Source organism: Typopeltis vanoorti, chromosome 3 (genome assembly GCF_054136105.1).
Source record: "Typopeltis vanoorti isolate ZY-2024b chromosome 3, IOZ_Tvanoo_1.0, whole genome shotgun sequence".
Taxonomy (NCBI): Eukaryota; Metazoa; Arthropoda; class Arachnida; order Uropygi; family Thelyphonidae; genus Typopeltis; species Typopeltis vanoorti.
In genome coordinates, this window is record NC_143551.1 from 164,804,094 (window position 1) to 164,816,324 (window position 12,231).

The 12,231-nt window shown below is 33.2% G+C and overlaps 1 protein-coding gene across 2 annotated transcripts in view; it reads right to left on the minus strand.

Moving 5' to 3' along the window:
* Window positions 1-12,231, minus strand: part of Mfe2 (peroxisomal Multifunctional enzyme type 2) — a 668,623-nt gene that overhangs the window by 169,592 nt on the left and 486,800 nt on the right. The window lies entirely within an intron of this gene.

Genomic DNA, 12,231 nt, shown 5'->3' on the forward strand with positions numbered 1-12,231 from the left:
GGAAGGCTGTGAATTTTATGCAAGGACTTTAGAGATATAGTTTAAGAGGGCAGTGTAACTCTGAGACATGAATGAAAAAATTAGGGTTAATTTTAATGTCAATGAATGAATAACCTTTAGTATTGTGGAGTTTAAGCTCATGATTTACCTCCGATAGAACGTTTTAACTGAACTGATACTTATACATGCTAAGAGAGAGTAAGAAGGGTTAGATAATTATGTTTTTCATTGAGATTGATATTGAAGCTAGCATGTGCCAAAGTTTATTCATGATATGTAATCTAACTAGAGTGTAATAAAATGTTTTCTTTAGGCTCAATAGTTGACTTGCCTGATTTCATTTTCTATTGCACCGCTCACAAATAATCGAACCACGGTGGGAGGTAATTTATAGGGGAGGCTACGACTGCAAACTAACTTAGAGATAGATGAGGTTTGAACTACTTCATATAATTTAAAAAATTAGGGATAGTGTGCTATGCTAAGTTCTGGTTCTTTGATTTTTCACTGTTCAGAAATCTAGGATTCAGGGTGGCACAGCATAATAGACATTTTCCCTGAATCCGAAGAAAGAACCAGTACTGAAACAAAGGAATTGCCATTGTCCATCTCTTTGTCTTCTACCCAGGTGCAATATCCTTAAAGTTGTTAACGGCCCAAAGTAAATGTTGAGACTGCATAAACTAAAGAGTTAATGAAGTATAATTAAGGTTACAACAGAAAGTGTTGAATTAAGGAATTAATAACGATATAGACATGAACTAAATAATATAAGCCAAGTAAGAAGAAATATAAGGAAAGTGAGGACATAACACTGCATAAGCTAAACTACTAGTTTTCTAGTGACAAATTAAAAAAACATAACAATATGGCTGTAGTTCTACTGAACGAAATATCACAGAAAACTAAGATGGTATTGATACTGTTTGATACAAGATGAAATGAATCCTGAAAAATGTGTGTTACATTTTCAATCCCAGAAGTTGGGAACAATTTTAAAGGTGAAAATAAAAATATTACCAGTTGTTGTGGTAGACTGAGATTAATGTAATAGGATGAGGACTGCTGGAACATGACAAGATAGGCAGAAACTTAATGTAAAAATAGTCATAATTTAAAATTCTGAATATTTTTACAAATTGTTTATGTTAGTACATTATTAGTTTTGGTTTCATAACACGCAATGTCGGCACTTGCGATGTGCCCGTTATTGATGTTATTTTGTCAAAATGAAATGTGAAGCATAAAAGAAAAATTATGCACTTACTGGATTTGGATGGTTGTGTTACTTTCAGAAATTTTAAAATTATTAAGTGTTGTGTTTTAATTTTTAAGTGTTGGAGGAATCAACCTATTCTGTAGGATTTCGGTTCTGAATGCCTATCTGGTAAAATGTGTAGGTCTACGCGTGAGCATAAATTAGGAATTAGGAAATTTTATGAAGACATTCTCTTGTTGCTAACGGAGACAACGTGTCAGCCACTATACTTAGCTTCTTGCTTGCCAAGGAGTTTGATGGGTGATTGACAGCTGACAGAGAGTGTTCAGTATCGATGTAACAGAAACAACAAGAGAGCATTTGGTAGAAGTAGAGGAAAAATAAGAGACAGCTAATGGAAGTTTAAGAACGCAGATGAAAGAATTTTGTTCTTACGAAGTTTATTTAGTTGTATGTGACAATGGGAGGAATATTAATAGAAGATTCCAAAAAAGGAATCTTAGAACTGTGAGCCTTTAAAGTGGAGGAGTCATCATCATCATCAAATTCCTGACATGTACCCTCAAGGGGTGTATAGGAAGTGGAGAAGTTAAGACTGTAAATAAGTTTCAGTAAATAAAAGAAAATATTGCAATTGATGCTCTATAGGAATGTTTGAGGAAACGCTGATCAGAAAGTTTCATCTGTCTTAAGGAAAGGATGCCAGATCTATGTTATTTCTACTGGAAAAGGAGATGGAATTTAGCAACTTAGATAAAGCAGTAGAAGAAACATTTTTTGCTGGTACAAAAATCAACAAAATTGAACTGCATGAGGTAAGAGTACTTATATTTCAGTGAATTCAGAATATCTATACTTTAGAGTCAGGAGGAATAATGTGCGTTACATAAGGGTGATGAGAAGGGATCCTGTGGAAAAGAAGAAGAGAATATTATATCTTCGGAAAAAGGCCTTAACAAAGATACTGACTTTCTCATTAAAATAATTTTAAGAAACTGGATCTCTGCAGATAATCTTTCTGCTTTTCTTGCATATTTTTAATGAGAAAGCAAACAGGCCAAGAACCATAACATAAACAAATTAGTTAAAGAAATAAAGCAGCTTGGATTGAAAAGGGGTACCACAAAACAGCTGAAAAAATATGCAAGAAAAGCAGAAAGATTATCTGCTAAGATCCAGTTTCTTAAAATTATTTTAATGAGAAAGCATGTAAAACAGGCCAAGAACCATACCAATATAGATACTGACTATGAACATTTTGTTATTGTGTAAACAAGGTGTTGAGTCTAGTAGAATGTGATTAGTATATGTTAAACAAACCAGTAATAGAATGAATCAAAGAATGGGTGATCTCTAAAGTGCAAGTTTATTTTAAAAGGCCTTGGATCCAGTTAATTTTGTAGTTAGTTGTGTAATTTTATTTGAAGTGTATATATTGTTTTTGTTTTATTAAATGTATATTTTTTGTATTTGGGTTTTGAGTCAGTGATTTTAGGATTCTGAAAGAAACAGTTAAAAGTCATTGCACCAATTGAAATCGAACCCTTGTGCATATATAAAAACACACTCGGAAATAGAAACAATCGTTATAGAGAAAATCTCATAACAAATGAAGATTGATAATAATTAATATATAAATAATCTCCTGTTTATATCAAATGGCAACTGATAGGATTGGTTGTGATTTAACTTTATTTTAGACTCCAGAAAGTAAATCTTGACTCAAGTAAAATGGCTACAGGAGATAGTAATTCTAGTAGTGAAGTTTCTTCAGTTAAAGATGAAGAATTTTTTAAGTTAGTAAATCCAAACTTTATAATACCTTCATTCTCAGGTGACAGCAGTGAAAGCATAGAAACATTTTTTAGATATGCAGAAAAAATTAGAGATTTAGGAAAATGGTCAGATTTTCATTTGTTAATTATATTTCGTAATAAATTATTGGGCAAATCCAAAATGTTCTTAAACAACATTCCCTTTGCTGAGAGATACTGATAGTTATGCAACATTTAAAAGTTTGCTAATATGAAAAAGAAAAATTGGTGACCTATTTCCAAAATCTCTGGACAGATGAGAACAATGAATTAAAATTTTATAAGACAAAGAATGACCTAATAGAAAATATCACAATTTTAGAACTGAAAAATATAATAAAGAAGATGAAAAATAGGAAAATGCCAGGAGAAGACAATATAAATATAGAACTATACAAAAATGCAGGTGAAAAATTTAATTAAAGACTTATGAAATTTTTTAATATGGTTTGGATGTCCGGAAAAACCCCTAACTCTTGGAAAAAAGCACTGGTTATCCCAATCTATAAAAAAGGAAATAAAGACAATTGCAATAATTATAGGGGAATTAGCCTGCTGAATACAGGATATAAAATATATGTAGGAATATTAAAAGAGAAACTAAGCAGCATTGTAGAAAACAAATTACTAGAAGAACAAAATGGTTTCCGAAAAGGCCGATCCTTCATAGATCATTTTTACTTTAAAATTATTAATAGAAAAGAGAAGAGAATTTCAAAAAGAAACACATGTGGCCTTTATTGATTATGAAAAAGCCTTTGACAAAATTAGTAGCCAAAAATTGTTTAAAATATTAACCATTTTAAACATACCAAACCAACTTTTACAATCTATTCAAGAAATATATACAGGAAATAAAATAGCAGTTAAATTAGAATGCACCTCAGAATGGAAAGATATATCAAGAGGAGTATGACAAGGATGTACCCTTTCACCTCTGCTTTTCAATATATATAATATAAATGAAATATTAACATTCTGGAAACAGCATAACCCATTTGGTATACAAATGACCCTGCAAATGAAGATAGATACACTACTATTTGCAGATGATCAAATAGTATTAGCTACATCAGAAGATGACTTACAAAGATCATTAAAATTATTAAATGATATCTCAAAGCAATATAATATGACAATATCCAAAGAAAAAACAAAAATAATGGCATTCAAAGGAGAAAAACCCAATAAGAAGTAAAAAGTGATAGATAATAAAATACTAGAACAAGTAAATAAAAAAATACTAGAACAAGTAAAAAGTAAATTTCAGATACTTGGGATGTGATCTATCATACGAAGAAGAAAAAGAAATAGACACTAAAATATCAAACTTTGTCAAAGTAAATGGCATAATAAATAATATATTTAAGCCATCCCTGGTACAAAAACACACTAGAATCAGACTATATAACGTCTTGTCAAAACCAACTCTACTATACGGAAGCGAAACATGGACCACGAAAAGGAAAGATGAAAAACGAATTCAAACAGCAGAAATGAAGTTCCTCAGAAAAACAGCCGGATATACCAATGGGACCACAAAACAAATGAAATCTTACAATCCCTGAAAATAAAACCAATTAATTACTACATAAGACAGTATAAACAAAAGGCTAGAACATTTAAATCGAATGGACAACAGCAGACTACCAAAAATATTATACAGATACAAAATAAGTGGAAAAAGAAGAATCGGAAGACCAAGAAAGAGATGGCATGAGACCGGAACAGGCCACATGGCCTAAATTTCCATGTTAGGAAGAAGAAGAAATTATTGGGCAAAGCCAAAATGTTCTTAAACAACATCCGCTTTGCTGAGAGATACTGATAGTTATGCAATGTTTAAAAGTTTGCTAATATCGAATTTTCAAATGTGGGAGAATTAGCGTCTAACATTTGGAAAATTCATCAGTGCATTCAAGGTAATAGGGAGTCTGTTTCAGAGTATTACCACAGATTTTGGAGCATTGCTCATAAAATTAATGTTTCATCTGAACAGAGATCCTCTTTAGAATGGTTGCTGTTTAATCAATTTAGGCTTGGCCTTAAAGAAAACTTGAAAGAAACAGCATGCAAGAAAAAGGTTAAAAATCTTGAACAATGTTTTCAAATTGTTACGGAAAAGGAAGAGAGACTTAGAGATATATTTTATTCTGCAAATAATAAACAGGTAAATTCTTTCCAGTATAATGAAACTCATTCTCCTAACACAGTGGCTACAGATAAAGTAAGAGAAGGAAAGTTTCAAAAATTAAAAGGCGTAAGAAAAAGAAACAGTCTAAGGAAATTTCTGTGAATTTCACTGAAGATATTCCAGAATCTGAGTCCAAGGTATAATCACGTAATTTGGGAAAATTAGAGGAACTGAAAACATTTCTTAGTGAAGAAATAGGCAGACAGCAGAGACCAATAGTGAATGGACAGGAAATTCTGTTTAAGATGATGTCTGATTTTACAATAAACAAACCCACACTGGTGTTTAAAATATTGTACAAGATTACTTTCCCTGCTATGATAAAAAGTTATCTTCGTATCTTGCTCCAGTAAGTTTTTTTCATTTAATCTTGAAGCTAACAATTCCGATGATTCCTTTGATAGGCCCAAATCTCTTACTAAGTCATTCAATTCCACTTGAGTAAAACGTTGCGGTCCAGAACTAGAAATTAAATTTTCATTGTCTAAATCAACATTTGGGTCTTGCTCCTCAAGAACATCTGGCATATCCCGATCATGCTTGTTCTCAAGTAAAGGAAGTCCTTTATAAATTGGTACGGCTATTTCATTGGAATGACAACTGGCCGAATTGCTGAGTCGAGATTTGGATACACAATTTTTTTCTTATTCTTCTTATTATAACCAGAAGTCTGAACTAAACAAAAATAGCAATCATCTACGTGATTTTTCGGTTCATGCCAAATCATTGGAATGCCAAAAGCTAATTTTTGGCATTTTCCCTTGCTCCACTGTCGTAAATTTTCTACACGACTTACACACTTTATTTGGAGCCCATGAATTGTCCTGATCTGCAAGTTTTACGTCAAAGTATGCAAAGTACACTTTCTTAACGAAATCAGTGATATTTGTCCTTCGACTGGGAACAGTAAAGCTGCCACAAATGTAGCAGAAGGAATCCACACTATTGACATATTTTCGAGTAGTAGACATGATGTATTTTCTTCACTGCCGAATAACATGCAATTAACAAGACAAAAAACAAAACAAAACAGAGACTTTATTGAAACGTTATAAGCGCTCATCATACTTTCACGATCGATTAACGATTGATTGATTTTGATCGTTCTTTGTCTGCTATGACGCATATAGCATTCATTTGTTTTAGGCTGTTGTCATCGCCTACTTTTCATCACCTAAATGTATTAGGTCGGTTATCGGCCTCTCTCTCGCATTCAAAGCGCCAGTTCGTGCTGTTGCAGGTTCTTACGCATTTATTCGTTTACTAACAAGCGAGAGCGGTGAGCGCTCCGATTCTGATTGGTGCACTGCTTTGAATAATAGGCTATATCTTCAGGAATTTTTCAAATGTCTTGATAAAAAGTTAGGAACAGATTTTTAAAAGTACATACTTTTAGAAAATAATATTAAAAAATCGATTTTTTTGATCCTCTAAATAGTACTGCCTGCTTAAAACTATCAAAAACTTAGAAATCAGCAAAAAGAAAACGCAATAGAGGAAAAACCTGACGTGATAGAGAAATTTTATTGTAGTTGAAAATTATTAAGTATTGTGTTTTATAAGACATTCTCGTTGCTAACGAAGACGTGTCAGCCATTATACTTAGCATCTTGCTTGCCAACTCCATGGAGTGTGCATGCTCGCCAAGAAGTTTGATGGGTGATTGACAGCTGACAGAGAGAGAGAGTGTTCAGTATCGAGGTAACAGAAACAACAAGTGAGCATTCAGTATTGAAGTAGAGGAAAAAGAAGAGGGAGCTAATGGAAGTTTAAGAACATAGGCGGAGAAATTTTGTTCTTACGAAGTTTATTTAGTTGTATGTGACAGTGGGAGGAATATTAATAGAAGATTCCAAAAAAGGAATTGTAGAACTGTGAGCCTTTAAAGCGGAGGAGTTAAGACTGTAAATAAGTACTGGTAAATAAAAGAAAATATTGCAATTGACGTTCTATAGGAATGTTCGAGGAAATGCTGATTGGAAAATTTCATCTGTCTTAAGGGATGCCGGATCTATCTGTTATTTCTACTGGAAAAGGAGATGGAATTTAGCAACTCAGATAAAGCAGTAGAAGAAAATTTTTTGCTGGTACAATAATTAACAAAATCTAACTGCATGAGGTAAGAGTACTTATATTTCAGTGAATTCAGAATATCTATACTTCAGAGTAAGGAGGAATAATGTGTGTGCTACATAAGTGATGAGAAGGGATCCTGTGGAAAAGAAGAGAATCTTATATCTTTGGAAAAAGGCCTTAACAAAGATACTGACTATGAACATTTTGTTATTGTGTAAACAAGGTGTTGAGTCTAGTAGACATGATTACGTATATGTTAACCAAACCAGTAATAGAATGAGTCAGAGAATGGGTGATCTCTAAAGTGTAAGTTTATTTTAAAAGGCCTTGGATCCAATTAATTTTGTAGTTAGTTGTGTAATTTTATTTGAAATGTATATATTGTTTTTGTTTTATTAAATGTATTTTTTTTTTGTATTTGGGTCTTGAGTCAGTGATTTTTCAGATTCCGAAAAAAACAGTTAAAAGTCATCATTGCACCAATCGGAATTGAACCCTTGGGCATATATAAAAACACTCGAAAATAGAAATAATCGTTATAGAGAAAATCTCATAACAAATGAGGATTGATAATAATTAATATATAAATAATCCCCTTTTTATAACAGTAGGCTGAGAACTGCTGGAACAGAACATGATAGGCAGAAACTTGATGATGCACTGACTGCAAAACAGTGGTAGATGATAGTGAGGGAAATAACAACCCTCAAACATCAGGCATGATGATGTTGGCAATAAGAGTCAGCTGTTGGTGGGTCTTCCTATCTCCTTTTCTAGTCAGATGACTAGAAAAGGAGATAGGAAGATATGTCATCAATAATTGTTACAATAAATTTGCAGACAACTGGGCAACAGTCAACCACAGGTACCTATTTAAAAAATGTCTGAAATAATATATATGTATTTAATTTTATATATATATATTTCCTTAGTGTTTTTCTTGTACACATAAAGTCAAGTTAGGTCTGTACAACTAGGTATTAGTTAATTATTTCTGATTTCTTTCCCATATATTCACTAAGTTAAAAACAATTCTAGTTCTTCAAACTATTAAAATCTCATATATTACACTCACTTATTGTACTCTTATAATTAAGACAAGAGATGTAACACAAAAGAAACACTGTTTAATTAAAATTATACTTTTATTTATGGACCTACTTGTATATATTTTTATTTGCATAAAATTCATTAGAAAGAATTTCATAAGACACACACCTTCTCTTTTACACATTGAACTTGAGGAAGAAAAAAAAAACTTAACAAAACAAAGAAAACACATTTCTTTGTAAACTCCTTCTAGGATTAACAACCTTGGCTTTCCAATACAGTCTAACTCAATATCCAAATGATAGCTGTCTCACTAATTCAAAATCAACATTCTTTCAATAAAGAACCTCTAAACCAAAGTCTACTTCAACAAACTTCGGTGTAAACAATATCAGAAGAATTACCATGCTTCAGAAAGTCATCCATTAAGAGAAATAGTTAAACTGTTGGCTTTACAGTTCCATAAAACAAATCATTATGAATTCAGTTCCTTTCATCTGAATAATATCAGTATTCTGCAATGCATGCTATCATGAAAAAACAGAAATTTTGCTTGAAATAAAATTCTCCGTCTTCAGTTTCATCTGTTGATGGAACAAACACAAGGTTACATAACGACTAGGCTAAAACTATTACTGGAATTTGAAGCCCACAGACAGCGTTATTGTATGCTGCTATTGTATACAATAACACCATTTATGGGCTCTGCAAAGCACATTTTGAAAAACTCACTAGTAGATATGGCAACAGTACATGCGTCATGCGGTTTTCTGGTGCAAGGGTTCCTTCGGTCTAAAAGGTTTGGAAATTTTTGTCTTAGAGTACCAAAATGTAAGATCTGACAGTGTTAAAGTCCTGGCATTTAACAGATTATTTGGAAGAACATTGTCAACAGAAAGTTCGTAATTATTTAAACTTTTCATGTATTGCCATCATAGTCTTTAGTAATCCCCCTCTCCCCACTGGTATAGTGAGTATAACGAGGAAATTTTGCCAGTCCCCTGGTGCTCGTTATAACAATGTTTGACTGTAATAAATCCATTAACTCTTTTATTCCCCAAACTGAGAACAGCCAATTTCTATCTTTAGGCAATCACAATAACTGGTCTTAAGACTATCAACTCCAATTTTTTGAAGTTATGGAATCAAAAACCTGCATTTCTTCTAGGAGAAAAATTTCACTTAACTCTGCTGAAGTTCAATTCACTGAGATTAGGATATACAAAACTTGAAAGTTTCTATAATTTATGACCAGAATTACGCTATCAGGCTATGTAGGCACTACAGATATACAAATTTATATTGAAATGTTATGAGTAAAAAAATAAATAAATAAATATTTAAGTGAATAATAGAATTAACATGATTTCTAGTAAGTGCTATTTAGTCATATCTATTTTTAATAAATAGTAAGCAATTTTTAGAGAGAACATTGTGCATGTTCTAATATTAGAATTAAATAAGTTAAATAAACACAAAAATTAAATTACATCTTTCAAAACTTCATGTCTTATTATTTCAAGCAGAACAAATATGCACAGATATGCTACAGCTTTTACAAGTAGATTTCCTTGATTCAGGTTGCCTATCAAATGCTGGTTATTTTACTTGGAACAATAAATTATTTCAGCAGACTGATGGTACTACGACGAGTAGTCCTATATCACCTACTTTGGCTGATTATTTTATAGAGTATTCAGAGGATCAGATTTGTCTTGATCTCACATTTGGCTACATTTTGTGGATAACATCTTTGCAATCTACTCTCACTCTGAAACAGAACTACTTCATTTTCTGAGTAAAATTAACTCCTTATATACTCACATCAAGTTCACCACTGAACATGAATCTAAAACGTCTTACTTTTTTTTGGATATTTTAATACATTGTAACTCTGCTGGTAATATTGAACTTTGTTTACAATTATCATCCCTCTCCCAGACTGCAATCTGATGTTAAAAGGATCCACATGCCCTTTCTTAAATCAACATCTGAACAATTACAGCAAGGACCGTCGACTGATATAATCAATACACAACCTTGAAACCAGCCCAGAGGTTGTGATGTTTCTTATTGTCGATCAAAGATACATTATCACCTCTATCTCTGCATAATGTTTATCAAATACCCTGTTCTTGTAATCTTTGTTACTTTGGACAGACTGGCCATTCTGCTACAATTAAAACCCAGGAACATCAGGATTATATAAGATTTTCAGAATCTGAAGGCTCAGGCCTTACTTCTCATGCTACTGATGCTAGAAAGTGTTCACTGAACCATACCAAGATGCTATATTATAGCAGGTTCAAATTTGATGGTCTATTTTTTGAATCACGTGAATCCCTATGTCACTGTCCTAATCTTAATCTGACAGATTGTATGCCTATGTTGTAATTTCCTTAAATACAGTTATTTTTTATGAGAGGTTGGTTGATCAACCTATAGTACACTAGTATCATTATATGGGTAGTGAGTTGGAAAGGAAGAACTTGTTTACATTTGATTTGAAAGACTGTATATTGTATTCCTTAGGGAACACATCGAGGGGGAAGACTGTTTCATAATATAGCAGTTGCAGGGATGAATGAAGAGGAAAAGAAACTTGTTCTGTTTGTTAGTTTCAAGCTGCACTGTGAAGGAATGTTGAGCAGCAGCAGCTGCATGTGTTCCAACAAGTTTAGTACTAAGTGGGAGAATTATTGATGTTATTTCAGATGAGCATTTCCCATGGAAATATTTGTAGAATATAGATATTGCAGAAACCAAATGTCAGTGCAAAAGTGGGGAAGTGAGTTGGTAAGAGATGGGTCATTAAGAAGTCTAACTGCTCTCTCCTCTGTATTGAGTCAAGCATTTTGAGGAAGCTTTTAGGTGCCCCACCCCATATGTGAGAGCAGTATTCAACAGCTGGATGAATTTGTGATTTGTATAATGTTAACAGCTGTTCAGGGGTGAAGTAATGTCACGAGTGAAAGAGAAATCCTACGTTTTTCTAAAGCTCAGGATGCAATGGTTGTGATATGTTTATGCCAGGAGAGGTTTAATGTCAGGATAATTCCAAGAAGAGAAATCTCAAATTGTCTGGAAATTTGGGTATTGTCATTAAAAAAAAAAAGTTCTTTTTTATGAGAAATAGGACAGAACTGGGTTTTATTAGCATTAAAATCGATGAGGTTATCTGAACCCCAATGGAGGATGGCTTGTAGATCAGAATCGAGGGCAATGGTGGTTGATTTCTGTAGGTTTTTGGTGAGTTGGGTAGAGTAACATTTATCAAATGAAAATTTTGGTTGTTCCATAGGTTCAGGTGAGTTGTGTGGAGTAAGGTTTATGAAACAAAAGGGAGTGCAATGTCCTGTTGTCTGCAAACCTGTGTATTGGGTTGGAGGTTAACTGGAGTAGGTCATTGATATATAGCAGAAAGGGGAGAGGACAGAACCTTGTGGAACCCCAGCATTAGTTGAATGCTAAGGTTCCAACAGAAAACTAGGATTGCCAGTTTTCTGTCTGGATGCACACTGTGTGTATAATGGTTCATTATTCTCTCTCTCTCTCTCTCTCTCTCTCACACACACACACACACACACACACACAGTGTGATCCAGACAGAAAAATGGCAATTCAACTACAGAAGTCCTGAGACAGAGAAAATGATGGTAGTTTGCTAAGTAAGCTTTTGTGCTAGACCTGGTCAAAAGCTTTGGAGAAGCTAAGTGCAACCACTTGAGATTCTCCAAACTTCTCCATGACATTTGTCCAGAGATGGGTGACATGTGAGCAGATCTCCTGTTGATTGGCAGTGACAGAATCCATATTGGCGGTCGTTTATTAGGTGGGTGCCTTCAAGGTAGTGTAGGAGTTGGGAATTGATGATTTTT